Source organism: Lissotriton vulgaris, chromosome 10, assembly GCF_964263255.1.
Source record: "Lissotriton vulgaris chromosome 10, aLisVul1.2, whole genome shotgun sequence".
Taxonomy (NCBI): Eukaryota; Metazoa; Chordata; class Amphibia; order Caudata; family Salamandridae; genus Lissotriton; species Lissotriton vulgaris.
In genome coordinates, this window is record NC_141698.1 from 265,604,950 (window position 1) to 265,629,367 (window position 24,418).

The 24,418-nt window shown below is 44.6% G+C and overlaps 1 protein-coding gene across 1 annotated transcript in view; it reads right to left on the bottom strand.

The window, feature by feature from the left end:
* Window positions 1-15,215, bottom strand: part of LRRC61 (leucine rich repeat containing 61) — a 146,689-nt gene extending 131,474 nt beyond the window's left edge. The window contains exon 1 of the mRNA XM_086940969.1: window positions 15,112-15,215. The gene's annotated coding sequence lies outside the window, so the exon portion shown is untranslated. The remainder of the gene's footprint in view (window positions 1-15,111) is intronic.
* Between the last annotated feature and the right edge of the window lie 9,203 nt (window positions 15,216-24,418).

Below are 24,418 nucleotides of genomic sequence, written 5' to 3' on the forward strand. Positions count from 1 at the left end.
GGTCCGCTTTCTCTCTCGGGGTTGCCGTCAGCGGTTTGCCCACCCACTATACGTGCCTTACATCTGTTTCAGGTGTGAACTGTGCTTGTGTGAATGGTTGTTGTCAGGCTGCCACCATCGGGGGGGATGGGTGCACTGGGGAGGTTGGAGCCTCTGGGGGGGGGGGGTTTGGTTTGTTTTTCTTTTCTGAAGGGGGATGTGGACGTTTTGATTTTTATGAACTTCCTTGCCGCGTTGTTTTTCTTATGGCCAAACTGCTTGGAGGCGCACATGGACTTGGTCGACTAAGCCTCTGACTTGGATAAACTTGCCCCATACCAAGGCGGGCTTTCCCCTCCGGATTTCGCAGGGGGCGTGACATTGTCCCGAGCAGATTTTTGAACTTTTTTTTTTTTGAACTCTTATGTCCTGCCCTGAGTGATGACGCTGCTCAGCCCTTCATGACTGTTACTGCTGCTCGGCCTTTTGCATTGGCCCCTGCGTGGGCACTTCTTTGATTTGCAATTCATGTGCTTTCATCCCCTTTCTCTTCTGTTGTTTCTATCTTTCTATTCCCTCAATAAAAATATCTTTAACAAAAAAAAAAAAGATTTATAGAGCGCAACTTACACCGGACGGTTTCTTGGCGCTGTTCACTAGTTCATTAGGAGACAAAGGAGGGAGGAAAAGGAAGCTTATGTGTAAACACAGCGGAAAAGGTGAGTTTTTAGGAGAGACCTGAAGTGAGGGTGAGAGGAGGAAAGTCTAAGTTCCAACGGTAGAGAGTTCCAGAGTGAGGGGGCCAAAAAAGAGAATCTGAGACCTCTGTGCTTTTTGCGCCTAAACCTAGGCGTCTGGAGGAGCCATGGTGGGAAGATCGGAGGTGTCTGGAAGGGGCGTACGGGTGCAGAAGAGAAGAAATGAAGGAGGGACCGATGCCGTCCAAGGATTTATGGGTCAGACAGCCTAGTTTGAACTTACAGCGCTCCGATACAGGAAGCCAATGAAGGGCTTTGAGCAGAGGACGGACGTGATGATGTTTTGGTTGATGGTAAATCAGGCGGGCTACCTGATTCTGTATCAGCTGTAGTCTTTTGATTTGATATTGTGGGATACCTGCGTACAAGGCGTTGGCATAGTCGATCCGAGAGATGACTAATGCCAGCAACACCAGGGTGAGAGCTTCGGTGGTCAGAAAGTGGGCTATTTTACGAATTTTCCTAAGCTGGTGGAAGCAGTAGGACACTGTAGCACTGACCTGATGTTTCATGGAAAGATCATGTGAAATGTAGACCCCCAGGCTTTTTACCTTGTCAGCAGGACAAGGAGAGGGGCCAAGGGAAAGGGGCCAGAAGGTAGAGTTCCAGGGGTTGGATGGGCCTCCGACGAGAACAAGCTCCGTCTTGTCGGGATTAAGTTTGAGATGGTGAGCGCCCATCCAGTTACTAATATGACAGAGGGTAGACTGGAAGTCCTAAGCCGCTTCCTTCGAGGAGTCAAGATTGAAAATGAGCTGAATGTCATCTGCATAATTAAATGCAGTGACATTCCTTCCCTGGAGGGAGCGGGTCAGGGGGGTAAGGTACAGATTAAAAAGGAGTGGGGACAAGGACGACCCCTGCGGCCCACCGCAGGTGAGTGTCATCCTGTCCGCCGAAAATTGGGAAAGTCAGACAGATTGGTGGCGGTTCGTCAGGAAGGAGCGGACCCAATCAAGGGCCGTCCCTCTGATACCAGCCTCTTTGACACGGTCGACCAAGATGGTGTGGTCGACCGTGTCAAAGGCCGCCGACAGATCCAAGAGAATCAAGGCTTGGCTGATGTTGGAATCAGCGCCTCTACGGAGTTTCTCCATTACAGAGAGAATGACCGCCTCTGTCGAATGGGCGGGTCTAAACCCGGCCTGCTGAGGGTCCAGGAAGTTGGAATCCTCAATAAAAGAACTGAGGATGCTGGTTACATATGTCTCAAGTACTTTGCTTAGGTAAGGAAGGAGGGAGATGGGAAGGAAGTTGCCCATAACCGTGGGGTCGGCGTTGGGTTTCTTTATTATGGGTACTACCTCTGCGTTCTTAAACTGGCTGGGGACCTCACCGAGCAGAAGGGAGCTGTTCAGGAGGGCCAGCGGAAGGGCGGGGCAAGCTGAAAGAGCAGCCCGGAGAATCGCGGGAGGGCAGCAGTCTGTGGGGGAACCAGAGGAGACTTTGTTAAGCAAGGCGGGGAAATCATCTTCTGATATGGGGGGGAACTGAGTCAGGGAATGAGGGTTAAGAGAGGGAGCAGCCTCAACGAGGGGCATAGGGGTCTAGAGGAAATACTATTTTTGATTTTGCTAATTTTTTCTATGAAAAAACAGTTAAGGGAATCACAAAGTGCGTGAGATGGAAGGGGTTTGATGGTCACCCTATCCGGATGTGAGAGCTCCTCCACAATGGCGAAAATATCTTTAAATTTTTGCGCGGAATTAAGGATTTTTGTGGAGAAGTAGGCGGTTTTGGCGGCTGAGATTGCCCGTTTGTATTCTCCCAGTAATTTTAGAAAGTGTGGTTTCTCTGAGGGATCATAGCTTCTACGCCAACGGCGCTCGGCTTGGCGGAGACCTAGTTTTAAGGATTTAAGGCTATCAGAGAACCATCGATGTGCGTCGTGGGGGCGCTTAGTTCTAATTAACTTGAGGGGGGCAACCTTGTCACTGGCGGATTCTAGCCATTTGACAAGTGCGGCTTCTTGGGAGTGAATAGGGCCAGAGCTGGGCAGAACTGAAGATGTTAAAGAGGTAAGGAATAGGTCAAGGTCTGCTTTGTTCCAATTGCAAGCCAAGAGGCTAGGGCCTCGGCTACGAGGGGGCGGAGGAGGGACCAGGAGGAGAAAGGAAATTAAATGATGGTCTGACCAGTGGCAAGGTGAGATCGTGAGTGACTTGATTTCAAGATTATAGGTCCACACCTGGTCTAGGATATGGCCCTTAGAGTGAGTGGGTAAGTGAACGTGTTGAAGACCATTAAGCCCAGTTAATAGATCAGTAAAAGCCAAGGATTGGGGGCTTTCGTGGGCGTCTGACGGCCAGTAGTTGAAATCTCCCAGGACCAGGAGTTTGGAATTATTAATTGTGAGCTGAGAAAGCAAATCACCAAAGTGAGAGGGGAAGTTAGACATGGATTGGGGGGGACGGTATACCAGGACACAGGTAAGAGGGGACACCGAGGATTCAAATCTAATTGCCAGGCAGTCCACCTGGGGGATGGTGAGTAGAGAAAGGGAAGTGAACCTGAGGGAGAGTTTGATAATGGCGGCTACGCCGCCTCCTGATTTACCAGCTGGCCGATTGGCTTGAAGTATGTAATACCCCGGAGGAATGGCTGCCAAGATATCGGGGGAGGAATCCTCATTCAGCCAGGTCTCGGTTAGGAGAAGAATGTCAGGTCGGTCTGAGTCCAGGAGGTGGTAAATGTCAAGTTGGTGACTGACTAGTGATCGAGTATTGAGGTATATGATTGCTAATTCCATATTAGCGGATGCCTGAGTGGGCAGGGGATTAGAAGGAGGGAAGGGGACTGTGGGTTCAGAGGTGAGGAGAGACGGGAGGGTCAGTAACTCAGGAAAGATACTGCAAGCTTGATAAATACCTAGTTGTTGCAGTCTTGAAGAGCTGGTAATATCCAGTGACCGGAGTGAGTGTAGAGCAATCAGCTCCCCAGGAGCAAAGGAAGTGAGTTGGGCAGAATGACAAGCCCCGGGCCCCGACCGGCCGCGGACGGCCGCAGACGGGCTTGCAGACGGGCATGCATTTACAACGAATTTCATTGTAAATGTATGCATGGTAAAAGCATATAAAATGTAATGCCATGCGTTACAATGGCATTGCGGAGTCATTGTACTTTCGTAATGAAAGTATGCGGAGTGATGGTATGCGGAAAGAAAGTTGCGGAATAATGGGTGTTTACCCTCCCACGGTAAGTACATTGGTGGTACGGCGGCCCACATCTCCAGCAACATACTCATATTTTTCACCACCCATTTGAAAAATGCACAGGTCTTGCTCATTGATGGCCAGCACCGACATACACATTTAGATACACCTCCCGCCACAAGTTCTAGAATCGCGAACTTTAGAGCTGGGGAGCTACGTTGGAATCTCGGCATCAGCTCAACATCCTGTGATTCCAGGCAAATCACTTTGTCTCCCCGTGCCTACCACAAATGAATGTGCTCTTCTGTACTGTAAATTGTGCTCATGCCATGTTGTCGAGTTCGCGCTATATAATATTGCAAGGAAAAATAAAGTAGGGAAACTCTAGTTCACACACTACTGAACGCGCACTCTTAAGTGCATCAGCAGTGCACTGTGAATCGGAGCGTTTCACAGGCCTGTCACAGATAAGAAATGGTATCAAAACGGAATCTTACAAAACAATATACTACAATTCATACCCGGACAACGTCGGGACGGGCTGCTAGTGTACAATAATATATATATATATATATATATATATATATATATATATATATATATATATATATATATATATATAGCGATAGATAGAGTGAGGGCCATAGATAGAGTGAGGGCGATAGATAGATAGAGTGAGCGTGATAGATAGAGTGAGGGCGATAGATATATAGGCAGACAGACAAGATATATATATATTCACTGAAAAAAAATAGGTTTCAGGCCTTATATAGTTAGGAATTAGCATTTAAAAAACCTTTGAAATTCACTCAAAAAACTAAGTTTTAGCGGTATTAGAGTTAGCTGGACATTTCACTCATACAAAACCATTGAAATTGCTCCTATATAGTTAGTTGTACTAACTATATTTCGCGCACCCACAATCCACTGCTGATGATGTCACATATTACATCATTCATGACATGGTCAGTGACATCACTGATGACATCTCAAATGACATCACTGATGACCTCACTGATGACATCATCCAGTGAATGTGGTTTGCTTCGTTATTTAAAAATGCATTATATATATATATAGCAATTTGTATTGAAGAATGAGTGGATATATAAAAATAAATATTTGGATGGAGGATTTAGTAGCAGTGTAATTGACTGTTTACTTTACCAATTTATAGTGTCTCACTAAATATAGTGGATAGTGACTAAACTGTTTGAATATCTGTATCACTTTGTCAGTTGGTGTGTAAACTGGTTCTCCAGTTGGTTACTAGCTATGTGAAAGTCTATATTAGTTATTGATTAGTTAACTGAGTATTTGTATGGGAGAGTGAATGTGTGTGTGGTTCGGTGGGGGGGGGGGGGGGTGTGACTGCCCAAAGATGTGTGAATAGTTGATTCACTAGATATATGAAGTTAAAACTTCATGTTCTAACAGTTGTTTGGGTGAGTGAATATCTTTATGGGTGTGGTGATGAGCAAATATATTTCTCAATGGTACATGTCCAACAAACTAGAAAAATAAAAGGCAGTGTATGTGTCAGTTGTTGAATATAAATACGTATACATAAGACTCAATGATTGTGTGAGTGACAGTATGGATAACGTTATACTTGTAATACTGATTTTATAATTCACTAAGTATGACTTACTATCTAAATGAATAGATGAAGTTGTGTTTATATAAGTGTGTAGCTAAGTAAAAATGTAAGTATGATCCATTGTTTGCATAAGTGAGTAGGATGACTTCATATGTGAATAGGATGTTTGCTGGTGCGTAATGTCAATTTAGGTGTATAAGTATTTTTGATAGTGTTCTATTGTTCATGGACAGCATAGCATGTATGAGTGAATCTACAGGTAAGTGATTAGATGTGTGTATACATCTATGAATCACTGAGTGGGTTTTTAGATACTTGCATTGCTGTAACAATGGATTCAAATATGATACTCTATTTTACAAAGAGTGATGAAAGATTTTACTAGTGTATGAAAAGGTGTATGTGATTGTCACGTGGATGATGTCATCAGTGATGTCATTTGAGATGTCATCAGTGATGTCACTGACCATGTCATGAATGATGTAATATGTGACATCATCAGCAGTGGATTGCGGGTGCGCGAAATATAGTTAGTACAACTAACTATATAGGAGCAATTTCATTGGTTTTGTATGAGTGAAATGTCCAGCTAACTCTAATACCCCTAAAACTTATAGTTTTTTGAGTGAATTTTAAAGGTTTTTTAAATGCTAATTCCTAACTATATAAGGACTGAAACCTATGGTTTTTTCAGTGAATTTGCAAGGTTTTTTAAATGCTAATTCCTAACTATATAAGGCCTGAAACCTATGTTATTTTCAGTGAATTACAAAGGTTTTTTTAATGCTAATTCCTAACTATATAAGACCTGAAAGCCCACCAGGAATCTCTAGTATGCGTCAGGGGACTGCATTGCAGAGAGGTGTAATGAAGCCACGCCCCTTTTTACACCTCTCTGCAATGCAGCCCCCGTGCATGTTTGAAGAGGGGGAACTAATTTCCCTTGCATACTGGGGGCCCCTGGGGGCCAACTAGCCCACCTGGAATCTCCAGTATGCGCCAGGGAGCTTCATTGCAGAGGTGTAATGAGGCTATGCCCCTTGTTACACCTCTCTGCAACACAGTCCCCTAGCGCGTTTGCAGAGGGGGAACTAATTCCCCTTTCATACTGGGGGTCCCTGGGGGCCAACTAGCCCACCAGGAGCCTCCAGTATGCGCCAGGGGGCTGCATTGCAGAGAGGTGTAATGAGGCCACACCCTTTTTTACACCTCTCTGCAACGCAGCCCCTGTGCATGTTTGAAGAGGGGAAACTAATTCCCCTTGCATACTAGGGGTCCCTGGGGGCCAACTAGCCCACCTGGAACCTCCAGTATGCGCCAGGGGGCTGCATTGCACAGAGGTGTAATGAGGCTATGCCTCTGGCGCTTTTGCAGAGGGGGACTAATTCCCCTTGCATACTGGGGGTCCCTGGGTCATATCTGCCCAAACGCCGATATTCTGAACGATTGAAAATGACTTTTCTTGAGAAACATTTGGATTATCATGTCCTATACTTTGGAATTTTTGCAAGACTGACTTTGAGGATGCTATAAATTACTCAAGTCTGCCCGAATTGTGTGGGTAAAATTGATACCTAGTCACTTTGAATAAGAATGTACTTACGTCTCGTCTAACATTTGGAAGAAATATCTAGTTATATGACAACAGGATACCGACATAACTTGAAGGAAATAAGAATGCCCTGAAGAAGTTCTGTTGTACAGAACGAAACGCGTTGGCTGGCTGTGGTACATAAACTTAAGGAAAATAAAAGCATTTGAATATACACCAAGATTCAGCACTTCAATAAGGACTCTAAGTGATATGATTTGATTGGACTTATTGTGCAAGTGGTGCTGTGCCAAACTTTGGAATATTCTCCACTACTCTCTACTACTTACTCTCTACTACTCCACTACTCTCTAATACTCACTCTCTACTACTCTCTCTCTTCTACTCACTCCCTACTACTCACTATCTCAGAGGTCTTCAAACTGGGGGGGCGGGTCCCCCTAGGGGGGCCTTAAGTGATCCCAGGGGGGGGCGCCAGGCTCTGGCCAGAAGAAACATTAAGGTTTGTTTTCAGCCTAAAAAAAATGAGCAGCAGTAAGCACGTCTGTAATGGGCCATCATTAATATCCTTTGTCATTTAAATCCTGACTGGGAGAAGGTGTCAAAAGGGAAGGGACTTCACATTTTCTCCAAGACCCACACTACCATTTCGAATAACCTCACTCTCTACTACTCACTCTTTACTACACTCTCTACTACTCACTCTCTACTTCTCACTCTCTACTACTCACTCTCTACTACTCACTCTCTACTACTCACTCTCTACTACTCTACTATTCTCTCTCTCTGCTACTCACTCTCTACTACTCTCTACTACTCACTCTCTACTACTCACTCTCTACCACTCTCTACTACTCACTCTCTACTGCTCTCTACTACTCACTCTCTACTGCTCTCTACTACTCACTCTACTACTTACTCTGTACTACTCTCTACTACTCACTCTCTACTACTCACTCTACTATTCACTCTACTACTCTCTCTATGCTACTCTCTCTACTGCTCTCTACTCTCTATCTCTCTACCTCTCTCTACTTCTCTCTCTACTAGTCTCTACCTCTCTACCTCCACCTCTCTACCTCTACCTCTCTACCTCTCTCTACACGCACACATATACACATATATATGCATATATATGCATATGCATTTATATATATGTATGTGTATATAAATATATATATATAAACATATATAATCTGCATATCTATATAAATACAAATATAAATGCATGCATACATATTCATATATTTATACATATGCATGTTATTTACATGAAAGTTTTAAAAACACTAATAAAAGCAAAGCTAAAAAGCCACCTCATTGCAAACAGAATGGCTTTAACTTAAACGAGGGCGAGATCTATTGCATTTTCAATGCTTGTTTACTTTGGTTCCATTCAGATGTGTCACACATTTGCCATGAATTCTGAATGTTAGCACTCTAGTTGCTCATTAGATCACTGTAGTAAAGCTACTGCTCACCAGGGAAGTCTGCTGCTGGTATTCAAAGTGCATGTTTCAGTCTGCATGTCAGAATTTTTTAATGAAATTGAAGAGGATTTGAGAAGTCACTCAAAATGTGCCCTAATTTTTCTTTCTGAAGCACTAATCATACTTACTATGGCAACATATACCCCCTAGTTTTGTTCCTTTTTAAATTAAATATTTTAAGAGTTGCCACTTTATTCCAATCAAGATGGCTTCAGGCGTGCCATACCTTTGTAATAAGTAGGACTTTTAGCGCTCTAGTTGTTCTTTAGAACACTCTGGGACATTCTGTCATTGGGCTATACTTGGGCTACATCTGGGTGATATTTGGGCTACATTTGGGCTCTTTTGTCTCTGGTGGCCATCTTGGGAGACTGCACGTCAGAATGTTTTAATGAAATAGAAGAGGATTTGAGAAGTCACTCAAAATGTGCCCTAATTTTTCTTTCTGAAGCACTAATCATACTTTCCATGGCAAAATGAACCCCCTCATTTTGTTCCTTTTTAAATTAAATGTTTTAAGAGTTGCCACTTTATTCCTATCAAGATGGCTTCTGGTGTGCCATACCTTTGTAATAAGTAGGACTGTTAGCGCTCTAGTTGTTCATTAGAACACTCTGGGACAATCAGTCATTGGGCTATACTTGGGCTACATATGGGTGATATTTGGGCTACATTTGAGTTCTTTTGTCTCTGGTGGCCATCTTGGGAACTGCATGTCAGAATTTTTTAATAAAATAGAAGAGGATTTGGGAAATCACTCAAAATGTGCCCTAATTTTTCTTTCTGCAGCACTAATCATACTTTCTATGGCAAAATATACCCCCTCATTTTGTTCCTTTTTAAATTAAATGTTTTAAGAGTTACCACTTTATTCCAATCAAGATGGCTTCAGGTGTGCCAAACCTTTGTAATAAGTAGGACTGTTCGCGCTCTAGTTGTTCTTTAGAACACTCTAGGAGGCTGCAATAGAACACAAAGGAATCAACTGACAGTCTCTGTTCTTGTTGAATGTACATGTTTTACTGAGAATGTCAGACTTCATTCTCACATGACTGAGAAAGATAATGTGAATTTACAGAAAATATGCTTTCAGTTTAGCTTGTAGATCCCCCTCCAAACCACTGTGGGAAAAGCATGAGATAATAGTTTTCTTTCAAACATGATTCATAATATCCCAGCAGAAGGCTTTTTCACATGGTAAAATCACCTTAGAACACACCACAATTCCTAAAATGAGTATGGTACCATCAACAAATGATTTATAATGTAACTAAAGTCCTAAAACTATCATGTATATTGGTCCCAAGATGGCTGCCAACACTTCTTGGATGAAGTGCTGACAGCCAATCAGATCTCACGATGAGATGTGTGGTTAGGCTCCGCCCAGATATATATGTGTTTTTGAAGTTAATTTTCATAGAAACCACTGGAGCAATTTTCACCAAACATAGCAAAGGCACCTCTGCGTACCATTCCCTATAATTTTGCAACGTTTGGCGTTATTCCGTTCAGCGGTTCGGGCTGTAGACTTGTCAGACCGTCCTATGGAAATTAACATGGGGAAACCACGTTTTGGGACCCCCTTTTTTTCTCAGCCCCCACTTCACGAATCCCCCCGAAACTTTCAGGGAAGGAGCGGAGCGGAGCTGGCCAAAATTTTGGAAAATTACACGCAAATTCCTCAACCGGCGCCAAAGTTATTCCCAATAGAATGTTGCGGATTTCCTATGGTAGCTAATCCTAACTATAGATACCTACTGGCTATCGCCAGTAGGTTATATATATATATATATATATATATATATATATATATATATATATATATATATATATATATATCCAAACACTTCTGGCAGTCAAAAGCTAATAAATCAGCAAAACACCAGAGCCGGGGCCCAAATGTTCGTTCAAGTGCTAAATATTTATTGGCACACGGACAAAACCCTACGCGTTTCGAGGCTTGCGCCTCTTGCTCACGGGTAAAATGTTTTGGCGGCCATTCCTTATTTAAAGTGATACAAACTTAGTTTTGTCGTGCACGTGATCACAGATAAACATGAAAAAGTTACTTTGTTGCATACACGGTTTTCCATAACGTATTGAAGGGTTGCAGCAACCCTTCAATACGTTATGGAAAACCGTGTATGCAACAAAGTAACTTTTTCATGTTTATCTGTGATCACGTGCACGACAAAACTAAGTTTGTATCACTTTAAATAAGGAATGGCCGCCAAAACATTTTACCCGTGAGCAAGAGGCGCAAGCCTCGAAACGCGTAGGGTTTTGTCCGTGTGCCAATAAATATTTAGCACTTGAACGAACATTTGGGCCCCGGCTCTGGTGTTTTGCTGATTTATTAGCTTTTGACTGCCAGAAGTGTTTGGATATTAAGGGGAGTGGCGATCCCGCCGGGAAGCCCGCTGCGGAGAGAGGCTGGAGCAAACGCTAAACAAATGTTTGTAAAAAAAAAAAAAAATATATATATATATATATAAATATATAGATAGATAGATAGATAGATAGATAGATAGATAGATAGATAGATAGATAGATAGACAGATAGATAGACAGACAGATAGAGTCAGGACGATAGAGTGAGGGCCATAGATAGATAGAGTGAGGGCCATAGATAGATAGATGGTTGTGTGTGTTTGGTTATGTGTGTGGGAGTGTTGTGTGTGTGGGGGGTTGTGTGTGTGGGGGGTTGTGTGTGGGGGGTCTGTGTGGGAGTGTTGTGTGTGTGGGGGATTGCGTGGGGGGGTCTGTGTGGGGGGTGGAGGTGGGGGGGTCTGTGTGGGGTGTTGGGGGGTTGTGTGTGTGGGGGTTGTGTGTGTGGGCGTTGTGTGCTGTGGGGTTGTGTGCGTGTGGGGTTGTGTGCGTGTGGGGTTGTGTGCGTGGGTTGTGTGCGTGGGGGGGTTGGGTGTGTTTGGGGGTGTGTGGTGTGAGGGGTCTGGGTGTGTGTGTAGAGAAAGGGAAACGGAGAAGCGAGGTAAAGAGATGAGCATGAATGTTGTGATTGGTGAGGTAGTGAGAAAAGATACATGAAGACAGATTGGGAGGTAAGAGCATGAATAAAGATTGTGGGAATGACTGCAGGGGGTGCACTAATTGGGCGTTAGGGATGGGAAAGGAAAATCCTAGGACCAGAGGAGTTAGTAAGAGAGGGAAGGCATGAAAGATTAGGAATTGTGAAAGAAGAAGAGAAGGGAACAGAACATGGATAAAAATGATGGGCAGACTCTAATCTGAGCGACGTCATGGTATTGGAGAAAACTAAAGAAGTGAGTGATGGGAAACATAAGGAGCAGGACGGAGCGAGGATCTGGGAAAAGAGGACCCGTTTTATTAAGAATACATAATTCAATAAAAAAGCTAACCTGTATACGACGATTTATCTCCTGTTGTGCTTCAGTTCACAAGCGGCCCATGCAGCCGGTGTCTGTTCACGAGAGGCCCTTACAGGAAAGAGCTCTTGGTGCACAAGCGGCCATCACAACAGTGTTTTGTGCACATGTGATGTTTACGCTTTTATGAGAATTTAGGGTCGTGATTGTTGGGACTACGATTCCACTAATGCGGTTGCATGCTACATACCAAAAGGACCGATTCAGGTGTGAGACTCCCGTTTTTTGTGTGTGTTCCAAATGGGTTTATTTAAGCTGCCTCCCCCCTGCACTTCAACAGAAGTCAAACACACTAGCCCCCGATTTTTTTTCAAAATCTCCAGTTTTTCAATATTAAGATGTTGGCATGTATAAATGTAAAATGACTGCTAGGACATACATTATTGTGTTTAATAATACAGACTATCAATGTTTACTAGTAGAGCTAAACTGGGGTCACGCTGACAATTTCTGTGCTGACTGATGTACTCCTAGAACAAGGCGACAGTAAGAAAAACATTTTTGGGCTTGTTGCACCCAAAACCGCACCTCGTGGTCCTCCCGCATGACACAGAGACTCTCCCCACACAGGATCAAAACAAAGACAATACCCTGCCAACCGCACACCCTACACAGTGTAGTATGGTACTCGTGTAGACCAGCGCATCAGGGCCCCCGCACAGGGTAACACATGCTTATAAATGCTGCTGCACGATACGCGTTAAAACACAGTGCAGCTGATATTTGAAAGGAGGCAGGCAGAATTTCCCTCAGATATGCCGGTGCCAGTCCACACGTTGGCCCCAGCCCCACAACACCCATGTTAAAGTAAAGCAAAGAAAGTCGCAAGCATCCCCTTTTAACAAATAAAAAAAGTGGGAAATAGCTTGTTTTTAAATAAATAAAATAAAACATAAGTGGGTCATGATTAACACGTCTATACTATGCGACGGCTCTGAGGAATAATGCTTCGCTCTCTGGGGCGCTTTGTTACCTGCGTGATAGTCAGCACGTCTGCTTTCTGTACACTGGTCCCACAGCCACACGAGAGCTAAAAACAAGCACCATGGACCTTCAAAAGAGGCCCAAAACATGCGCAAGTCTCAGTAGAAGAGGTAGGCGCTCTAGTTCTTTGTTTGAATTCTATGGCTGGCGTTTGGCTAGACAGTCGAAAACACGTACAGCGTCTTCCCGCCCTTGATTTTTTTTGGATGAGCGCGAACAGGAGCGAGCACCCCCCCAAGCACGTAGGTAACGTTTGTCTGAATGTTTATGTTTCACGCGCTAATAGAGGCCTAGAGCTCGTCCAGCTGCTTTTTAGCATGTCCCCTCATCCCATAGCTGATTGAGTTTTTGCATGCTTTTGGACAGTTATTTGACGTCGGGAATTTAAAACAAGAGACCAGGTGAGTGGGGTGGGGGGGCTGTGTGTGCGCATGAGCCCGTGGGGGGGGGGCGTGCGTGTGTGTAAGCGTGCATGTGTGTATGCAATGTGTGTGTATGCATGCGTGTGTGTGCACGGGGGGGCTCTATGTGTGCGTGCGTGTATGTGCGCGTGTGTGTGTGTCTCTGTGTGTCTCCCGCGTTGTGCTGGCAGAGGAGCTGGAGTGCAGAGATGACACCAGCGCAGTGACAAGAGCCCGGTGAGGTAAGGGGGGGATGTGCGTGTGTGTGTGTGAGCGTGTGTGTATATGCAGTGTGTGTGCGTGCGTGTGTGTGTGTGTGCATGTGTGTGTGCCTGCGTGTGTGTATGTGTGTTTGAGTGTGGCTGTGTGTGTGTGCGCGTGCGACAGAGAGGCATGGCTTACTTCCTGGCAATCTGAGACAGGAGATGTGCACGGCGCCGGGCTGGGCGTGCGCGCCCACAGACACCAATCGCCGCGCATGCCCGACCCCTGTCTCAGATTCCCAGGAGGCGGGCGACATTAGTTGTCGAGCTGGACGCAATGCTTTCCATTGTTTTCTCCAGCTCGACCTAAAAAGGGGTAGGAACACTCAGTTCTTGAGAATCAGAATTCTGGCTCCAGCAGCAAAAAGGAGAAGGATATTTTAGGAAGAATGAGGAGTATGATCTTTTCTCATGAGATCATGAACCCCCATGGCAACCTGATACTATTATGCAAGGGCAAAAGAATGAGGACAGATGTCAAAGGTATTACTGATCGTCCACTCTCTTGGTGGTGTAGGAATACCACCCTAGCCTCAGTATTCAGCATGGACCTAATAAAGGTGATCATTTGTTATCGGGGAAAATCAACCCTAGACCAGTTTTGATCTACTTAGGACTCCATGCCATATGACTCAAGCTATACCTCACTGATGAGAGCTAAGTAGGCCAGAACTGGCGAGGGGTTGTTTTTGTTGCCATCTGGAGGGCACATGGCCAGGCAGATATGCATGGAATGTTTCTGCTGATTGCAGTAGGGTGGAGACTGCTTTGCACAAGGCAGACCTTTGCCTAGAATGTAAGAGAGGGTCAAAACTTATGATTTGGTATGCAGCCTCGAGCATAGAGGCTGGCTAAGATTAATTCAAGCATTCCTTCCACCGCCTTGAACATAAATTGTCAGTGCTGTGCTGCACGTTCACACTTATGTAGCTCCCCTTAAAATAAGAGCCCGGGCCAAAGGCCCTACAAGACCATCCTCCGATTCAATAAGATACGTCTGTAACTTCCCTCACCCACATGCATCACATGGGTCTGAACCACCATCTCCTTCCCCCTGTCTCTCATACAATGTCTGACACAGTCCTCCATATTTAGAAAACATATTTAACTGAATGATCCGAGACCCACCACACTCTCCTCCCGCCCCACCGGATTGGTCCGAGGTTTCGTACTCACATTTATTGAGCAGGACTGGTGGTACACCCTCTTTCATCGCTTTACTATTAATCAGAAAACACTAGCCCTCGCCTTAAATATCCGTCAGATAGGTGGCAGTAAACCGCTCTTTCACTGTCTACTGAAACTTCCATGTGACGACACTGCCCTCCCCATCTCCTGCTGGACGATCGATGGGCGAGAGTTATAGGAACCCGCTGAAATATCTTAAGTAACAACATTTGGATATAGGCAGGTAGGGACTGTGCGCCCCCCGCCCCCTACACCTCGACACACACACATACGCTCACTTTGTACGATCACAGTCTGCACACTTCCTAGACCCATACACGCACAGCTCTGTGTTCATTACCTTCCTCCGCAGAGCCACGCCTCCCTGTAGCAACTCCTGCAGTGCTGTTGCTATGGCGACGGACGCATGGAAAGAGAGTCTCATGTTCTTTGTTCTGGAGGGAAATAACGCCAGCCTTCTTTCTCCCCTTTTTTTTTCGAAAGTATTGAATGACATTTGTATTGTAGTTTAAGTGTAAAATGGGCTTTTATTTTTTACGTTAACAAAAAGGGTTCATTATAAATTATATTTTGGCTGCGAGTCTTCTTTTTGTATTGAAAATCAGATGCCACCCACGAATTAAAATGTCCTCTTCCAGGTGACACCGTCTCATAGTTGATTACGTCATCACATGCTTGCAACGCAGTTCTTTCATTTAGTTTAGCATTGAATATACTTCAGACACATATAGCACAGCCTCACAATAAATAGAAAGAACCATTGAAAATATACATTTTTAGGTCGAGCCTATCCCATTCCGCAAGGAATGGATAGGATCGAATTTTAATGTGCAAAATAAGTTCTCAAACCATCGGCGGATTTCAAGCAGTTCACATGAACACAAGCACGCGTTTTTCACCCACAGGCTTTTTTTTCACGAACTTACAAGAGCTTTCATTGGCTCTTCACTTTCTGCACGCTCCATTCAAGCTGCTCTCTCCTCTCACCCTCGTCATGCCACTCCCTGCCTTTGAAGCGCCGCACACTATAACTTGTCTCCCATTCAGCTGCCCGTTCTCTCCCCCCCTGCTTAGTCATCCCATCTTCTGCCTTTCCTGCGCAGAAACACGCATATCACAGACTCTCTCCCATTCAGCTGCCCGTTCTCTCCCCCCTCCCTCTCATGCACGCTCTTCTCTCTACATTGGTTCACAGCCACGCTGCCTAGTCATCCCATCATCTACCTTTCCAGCGCGCAAACATGCATACCACAGACTCTCTCCCATTCAGCTGCAGGTTCTCCCCCTACCTCCCTCTCATGCGCGCTCTGACCTCTACATTTTTTTCCAACAGTTGACCAAAAAATTTCATTTTTGGGAGGGGGCCAAAAAAACGTCTGGGGACGAAACCACACCAGGATAGTGGAGTTCTTTAAACTCAGTCGTAAAGATTGTAATCTGTTGGCGGACATCCGCTGTGAAATGCAAATTGGAGCTAAAGGGGACAAAACTCGCAAAACACAGGCTAAAACTGCCCCTCCACCAAAAATTACATGCAAGTTAAATTTCATTTGTTTGCCTGCTATTTGTTAGTGCACAATTACCCACCATCCACACGTACCACCAGCCGTTAGTACATGCTTAGGCCATGCACACACACCAACACTCTGAACGCCAGCAAAAAAATCACAATGCATTTTTTTTTTAAAGGCTTTTGTAGGACACAGAAATTACTGCTAGAATTGGAGTAAACATTGCGTTTATATATTAGTGGTGAAAGCGCTCCTATAACACTTCCTCACACGTTTTGCCTGCATGTTTTGCGATCTAAATAGTGCTCACATTTTGAAAATAATAGAGGGCTACACACTGTGACAGAAGAGCAATTTCAGTTTCATGCGTTTAAAAAATTTTTGTTTTCATTTACAGCGCGCAAACACGCAGACCACTGTCTCTCTCCCATTCAGCTGCACGTTCTTCCACTCCCCCCTCCCTCTCATGTGCGCTCTTACCTCTCCATTTTTTCTCAAACACCACTGACCGTGCAGGCACCATCGGTGCAAGCTTCACCTTCGTGTACTGCACATACGTGGTGCAGGAAACAACAGTGCAAGCTCCCCTCACATACTCAGTGCAACCTTCCCTCACATTTACAGAACAGACAGGGTGCCATCAGAATCAGTGCATCCTTCCCTCACATTCACAGGACAGACAGGGAGCCATCAGCATCAGTTCATCCTTCCCTCACATTCAGAACAGGCATGCACAATCAACATCAGTGCAAGCTTCATTCACAAAAGAACAGGCAGGGTGTGGCAGCATCCAAGCAATCTTCCATCACGTAAACAGAACAAGCATGGCATGCAAGCTTCCCTCACATACCCAGAACAGGCCTAATGCAAGCAACAAGCATGTCATGCAAGCTTCCCTCACATACACAGAACAGGCCTAATGCAAGCTGCATCAGTGCAAGCTTCCCTCGCATACACAAAAGAGGCATGCTCAATCAACATCAGTGCAAGCTTCATTCACAAAAAGGACAGGCAGGGTGTGGCAGCATCCAAGCAAGCTTCCCTCACGTACACAGTACAAGCATGACATGCAAGCTTCTAATACATGCACAGAACAGGCCTAATGCAAGCAGCACCAGTGCAAACTTCCCTCACACAAAACAGGCACGGCATAAGCGACATCAGTGCAAGCTTCCTTCACAAACACAGAACAGGCACGTAATAACCAACATTTGTGCAAACTTCCTTCACCCCAAAAACATGCAGGGTGTGGCAGCATCCAAACAAGCTTCCCTCACACGTGCCCCAATACTGCATATACATAACACAATATGTCTGTGGGTCAGAAAAAAAAATAGGGCTCTCCTGTGTGACCAAATATGTAGCACAACAAAAGGAGAAAACAACCAGTGAAAGGTGCAAAGGTGTAACAGAACGCACTAGCTTCCTTGGGTAGGCAAAAAAGTGCCCAGCAGTTCCTGTACGGTACCGCCCTATTCATCATCTGGGCTCTCCTAAACCCAGGAGAAAATGTGGTCTGACACTAGGTGATTTATGCGACAGACAATTAAAGCGAAATGGAGTTCGTTGCAAAAGGGTAGCGTCTCTCCCATTCAGCTGCCCGTTCTTCTGCACCCCCCCCTCACTCTTATGCGCGCTCTTCTCTATACTTTTTTTTTAAAGAACTGAACACGCAGACCACAGACGCTCTACCATTCAGCTGCACGTTCTTCCCCCACCTCCTTTTCATGCACGCTCTGATCTCTACATTGGTTTTCAACAGTCGAACAACATTTTTTTTTCGGGAGGGTTCCAAAAAACCGTCTGGGGACGAAACCACACCAGGATACTGGAGTGCTTTAAGCTCACTCGTAAAGATTCTAATCTGTTGGCGGCCATCCGTGGTGAAGTGCAAATTGGAGCTAAAGGGAACGGAACTCCCCTTCCCCAAAGATAGGAAAAAAAGTGAACCAACTTTGGAAACACAGGCTAAAACCCAACGGCCCCTTCACAAACTATTACATGCAGGTTAAATGTTATTTGTTTGTCTGCGATTTGTTAATGCACAATTACCCACCATCCACACGTAACACCAGCCGTCAGTACATGCTTAGGCCATGCACACACACCAACACTCTGAATGCCAGCAAAGAAACACAATGCAATAAAAAAAAAAAGCTTTTATAGGACACAGAAATTACTGCTACAATTACAGTAAACATGATGTTTATATATTAGTATTGCAAGTGCTCCTTTAACACTTCATCACACGTTTTACCTGCATGATTTGCGATCTAAATAGTGCTTAGACTTTGTTTTCAAAACATGCTGGCTGTGCAGGCAGCATCAGTGCAAGCTTCACCCACGTGCACTGCACATGCGTGGTGCAGGAAACAACAGTGCAAGCTCCCCTCACATACTCAGTGCAACCTTCCCTCACATTTACATAACAGACAGGGTGCCATCAGCATCAGTGCATCCTTCCCTCACATTCACAGAACAGACAGGGTGCCATCAGCATTAGTGCATCCTTCCCTCACATTCACAGAACAGACAGGGTGACATCAGCATCAGTGGAAGCTACCCTCGCATACACAGAACAGGCACAGTGCGGGCAGCATCAGTGCAAACTTCCCTCACACACAACAGGCACGGCATAAGCAACATCAGTGCAAGCTTCCTTCACAAACACAGGACAGGCACGTAATAATCCACATTAGTGCAAGCTTCCTTCAAAAAATAACATGCAGGGTGTGGCAGCATCCAAGCAAGCTTCCCTCACGTACACAGAGCAAGCATGGCATGCAAGCTCCCCTCACATACACAGAACAGGCCTGATGCAAGCAGCATCAGTGCAAGCTTCCCTCGCATACACAGAACAGCCAGAGTGCAGGCTGCAGCAGTGCAAGCTTCTCTAAAGTACACAGAGCAGGCAAGGTGAAGCCAGCAGCAGTGAAAGTTTCCCTCATGTACACAGAACAGGCATGGCACAGGCATCATCAGTGCTAGCTTCCCTCACGTACACAGAACAGAGATGGTGCGGGCGGTGTTTCAGCAAGCTTCACTCACATACACAGAGCAGGCACAGTGCTGCCAGCATCAGTGCACACTTCCCTCACACAGAACAGGCACGGCATAAGCAACATCAATGCAAGCTTCCTTCACAAACATAGAACAGGCATGGAAAAAGCAACATCAGTGCAAGATTCCTTCACAAATTTTTTTTAACAACACGGTGTGGCAGCATCCAAGCAAGCTTCCTTCACGTACACAGAACAAGCATGGCATGCAAGCTTCCATCACATACACAGAACAGGCCTGATGCAAGCAGCATCAGTGCAAGCTTCCCTCGCGTCCACAGAACAGGCCTGCTCAATCAACAACAGTGCAAGCTTCATTTAACAAAAGAACAGGCAGGGTGTGGCAGCATCCATGCAAGCGTCCCTTATGTACACAGAACAAGCATGACATTCAAGCTTCCCTCACATACACAGAACAGCCAGTATGCAAGTAGCATCAGTGCAAGCTTCCCTTGCATACACAGAACAGGCATGCACAATCAACATCAGTGTAAGCTTCTCTCACATGCACAGAACAGGCACAGTTCAGGCATCGACAAAAAAAAATTGGCGAGGGTCCAAGGGCCAGATTAACGACCCCTAACAGACATGTGCCCTAATACTGCATATACATAACACGATATGTCTGTGGGTCAGAAAATACTAATAAAAATAGTGTTCTCCTGTGTGACCAAATATGTAGCACAACCAAATCAGACCAACCAGTGAAGGGTGCAAAGGTGTAACAGGACGCACTAGCTTCCTTGGGTAGGGAAAAAAGTACCCATCAGTTCACGTTATGTTACACAACTTTACACATAGCAAATAATACGCATCTGGGGTGAAACCTGTGAAAGAGGAATACATTGTTTCAAATGGACAAACAGGCAAAATGTGTGTGCATCTTTGTCAATGCAAGCAAAGTCTTTCCATTGAAATCTTCTGTATACCTTCTAAAACATATGTTAACTTTTTAATTGTGCAATGTGCACACAATTACTGATGTGGAGCATTTTTAAATGTAATCATTAGCTTTTGACTTGCGACACTATACCTATAAAGGAAGCACCCAAAATTATGGTGAAGCCCCAAATAACTGCTTTATAATTTGAACTACTGTAAAAAACGTTTTTACGAAGCATCTGTTTCTTACAAAAAATTTAAGTTACTTAGCAATTGGAAAACATGTTGTGCAAAATCTGTCATTTGAAAAAGGCTTACACTTATTTCGAAGTCTGAACATTTGTAACAAAGAGTAACACGAAAAAAGTCAGCAATTGTGTTGGCCATCAAGTTTTTTTTGGGGGGAGGGGGGAAAAAACCGTCTGGGGACGAAACCAATAAGCACAGTCGTAAAGATTCTAATCTGTTGGCGGCCATCCGCTGTGAAATGCAAATCTGAGCTAAAGGGAACGAAACTCGCCTTCCCCAAAAAGAGGAAAAAAAAGTTAACAAACTTTAGAAACACAGGCTAAAACACAATGGCCCCTCCACAAGGTATTACATGCACGTTAAATGTTATTATTTGTTTGTATGCTATTTCTTAGTGCACAGTTACCCACCATCCACACATAACACCAGCCGTCAGTACATGCTTAGGTCATGCACACACACCAACCCTCTGAATGGCAGGAAAAAACACACAATGCTGTTTTTTTAGAAAAAAAAATTGATATGACACAGAAATTAGTGCTAACATTAAAGTAAACATTACTTTTATATATTAGTAGGGTAAGTACTCCTTTAACACTCCCTCACACTTTTTAGCTGCATGTTTTGCGATCTAAATAGTGCACACAATTTAGAAGTAATGGAGGACTACACAGTGTGGCGCAAGAGCAAATTTAAAATCATGCGTTTGAATTTTTTAACATAGGGATGTAGTAGCAAGTTCCTAAGTGTTTATGAAGAAAATCGCCTATAAACCTCATATTTTGACTTAAAGTTTTGGGAAATTGATTGCAAATGTACGTGGTCGTTCATTCAACAATTTGCCATGTCCAAGGTCCCTATTGAACTTTGAGAAATGCACTTTTATAATTATGCTACAAAAAATTACCTTAGCCTCGGCGTTATGGACGATTTACTCCTTATGTATTACTTTTGAAACATTTATTTCACAAACAATATTACTTAATTTTGTCAGCGAAAAAAAACAACGCTCGTTTGGGATTTCTCATTGCTTGTTCTTTTCTGGGTGGGGGGTGCATTTATGTTTCTTTACGTTAAGGACTATCCATGTTTATTTTCCTGCTCCCTGACCCCTTCCTCTCTACATTTCGCTATGCCTTCTCCCCTCTTCCTCTCTCTTGCTACCTCTATCCCTTCTACGCTCTCACTCTCCCCCTCTAAACTTCTCTTCCTCAACCTTCCCCTTTCTCTGTCCCTTTCAATCCCCTCTCTCTTAGCTTATATCTTTATCCCTTTCTCTCTCTCCCTCCTTTCATGCTTACTCTCTTTTTCTCTCTTCCCCTCCCTCGCATGCTTCTTCTAACTCCCTCGCCATATCAAAAACATTTCTAAACCAATACGCCTCGCTTACCTCACCCACTCTCCCTATCTTGCACTCAACTTATCATGCAGTAAGGATGTGATACATAACTTCTAATTATCCTCTTTATTTCGCAGATACCGCATAGACTGTTTTATATCCATTCTGCTCAAGTTCTGCTCGCGTGTGCCAAAGTTGTGTGAACTGTGTGTGCGTTACGGCGGAGCAGCTGTGGCTGTAGAAAAGGCAGTAAACTATGTCTCTATTTGTGTGTTGTGCATCACATTTGGAGGTATGTAAGGGGTGGCGAAGTGGCATGAGCTGTGTGGCATTTAAAGTGTTGCAGTGGAGACTGTGTAGCAGTGTGCTCGAAATGTGAAGCTTGTGTGTTTAACTTCCGGTGAGAATTTGAGTGAGGTGTGGCGAAGTGGTGTGAGCTGAATGTGCGTTAGGAGGGATCAGCGGAGGAGGAACGGGAAGCTGTGGAGATTGTTTACATTGTGTTTTGACCTGCAGATAAGGGAGTTTGCGATTTTGCGGTAAGTCTTGTGCAATGTGTGTATGTTATGACGTATTAGCAGAGGATGAACTAGACACTGTGGAGCAGTGGCATATTGTGTGTTGGTTTGCTGTGAAGAAGATGTGTGAGATGTGTCAAAGTGGTGTGAAATGCGTGTTCCTTACGAGGGAGCATTTGAGGACTAACTAGACGTTGTGGATCTGTGTAGTGTTGTGTGTTGAGCTTTAGGGGAGGTGAGATGTGATGTGTTACTAAGTTGTGTGCTTTACGGTGGAGCAGCTGAGGATGAACGAGAGGCTGTTAAGCATGTGCCGTTTGTGTGTTGATCAGCACGAAAGGGTGTCTGTAAAGTGTGGCAGAGTGTTGTAATCTGTGTGTGCGTTTTGCGGAGCATCATAGGATAGAGGAGAGTGTCCGTTGACCTGACTGAAAGTGGTTATGTGGGTCACATATCACGTCCCCTAAACTTCGGCACACAATCGTCCCATGATGCACAGCCTATCGTGCCTATTCCACTGCTCCCTCCTAAGGCACACACAGCTCACGCCACTTCGCCACATCTCAAAAACAATATTGCATCAAAATAAACGCATCCATTGCAAATGCTCCACAGCCTCGCATACATTTTCGGATACCACTCCCCAAAACAAAACAAAAATCACATACACAGAAATCATATTCAACCTTCATTGCTGAACAACACACAATAGAACGCAAGTACAATTCTTTACGTTGCTTACACAATCAGCCCTCCAAACAAACACTCCGATCACACCACTTCGCCACACCTCACAGCATATCGAGCCTGCAACGCACAAACTGCCACTGTTACACACACTCCACTGCGACACCATAAATCCCACATAGATCACGCAGCTTCGCCACACTTCTAAAACACCCTGCCCTGATGCATAACACACAATAGGGACGTAGTTAACAGCCTATACTACACCCTCATCTGCTCCCCCGTAACGCACACACAATTCACACTACTTTGCCACACATCACATAACACGTGCACTAAATCTCAACACACAATCGTCCCAAGCCTGCACAGCCTCTCGTTCCTATTCCACTGCTCCCTCCTTTTGCACGCACAGCTCACACTACTTCGCCACATCTCACTAACGCTCTTGCCTCTAAATAAACGCCAACTTTGAAAGTGCTCCACATACTCACATAGGTTTTTGTATACTACTCCCTAAAACAATCAACATCACTTACACAAAATTACATTCAATCTTCACTGCAGATTAACACACAATATAACACTGCTACACAGCTTATCGTTCCTCATACGTTCTTCCCTCCGAACGCACACTCAGATTACAACACTTTGCCAAACCTCACAGCACATCTAACCTGCAACGCACATTCAGGACATCCTATACAGCGTCTCGTACATCCTCTGGTGCTACCTTGTAACACACAAACAGCTCACACAATTTTAAAATATACAACGCATTAGCAGCAGCTTAGAACACATTATGCCCATTTCTAACAGTCTATCGTAACTCATACGCACATAACACATTCTCAGCAGCTTAACACACATCCCGAAAGTGATACACAACCTCTAGTTCTTTCTACGTGTTCCCTCCCTCCTTCCATCTATGTTACCACCCAGCCATGTGCGGACTTGAAATCTGCAACAAACGACAACCATATGTTGTTGCTTGCCAGAATTACTTGCCATGATTTTTGGGAGCCTCTTTCTGCTGTATCTGTTATTTGCACACCATAGCCATCCTCCAGCTGTCCATGTTGTGGACTCCCACATCCTTCGTCCCTCCTTCCTTCCAACAGTTGCCTCCCACATCTTGCATAAATGATGTAATACATTACATGTTGCCTCTCTCCATCCGACCTCCGTTAAATACTCTCCCTGTTTCTTTTTGGGGGAGCATGCCCTTACTGCCACTTTCCTCACTCCATTTCGATATCTCCTTCTACCCTCTTCCTATCACTTGCTACATCTCCTCCTCTTTCACTCTTACTCTCCTCCCTCAAAATTTTGCTTTTGCACACTCCCTCTCTTTTTCTCTCTCACGTTCACTCACCTCTTTCTTACCCTCTATCCCTCTTCC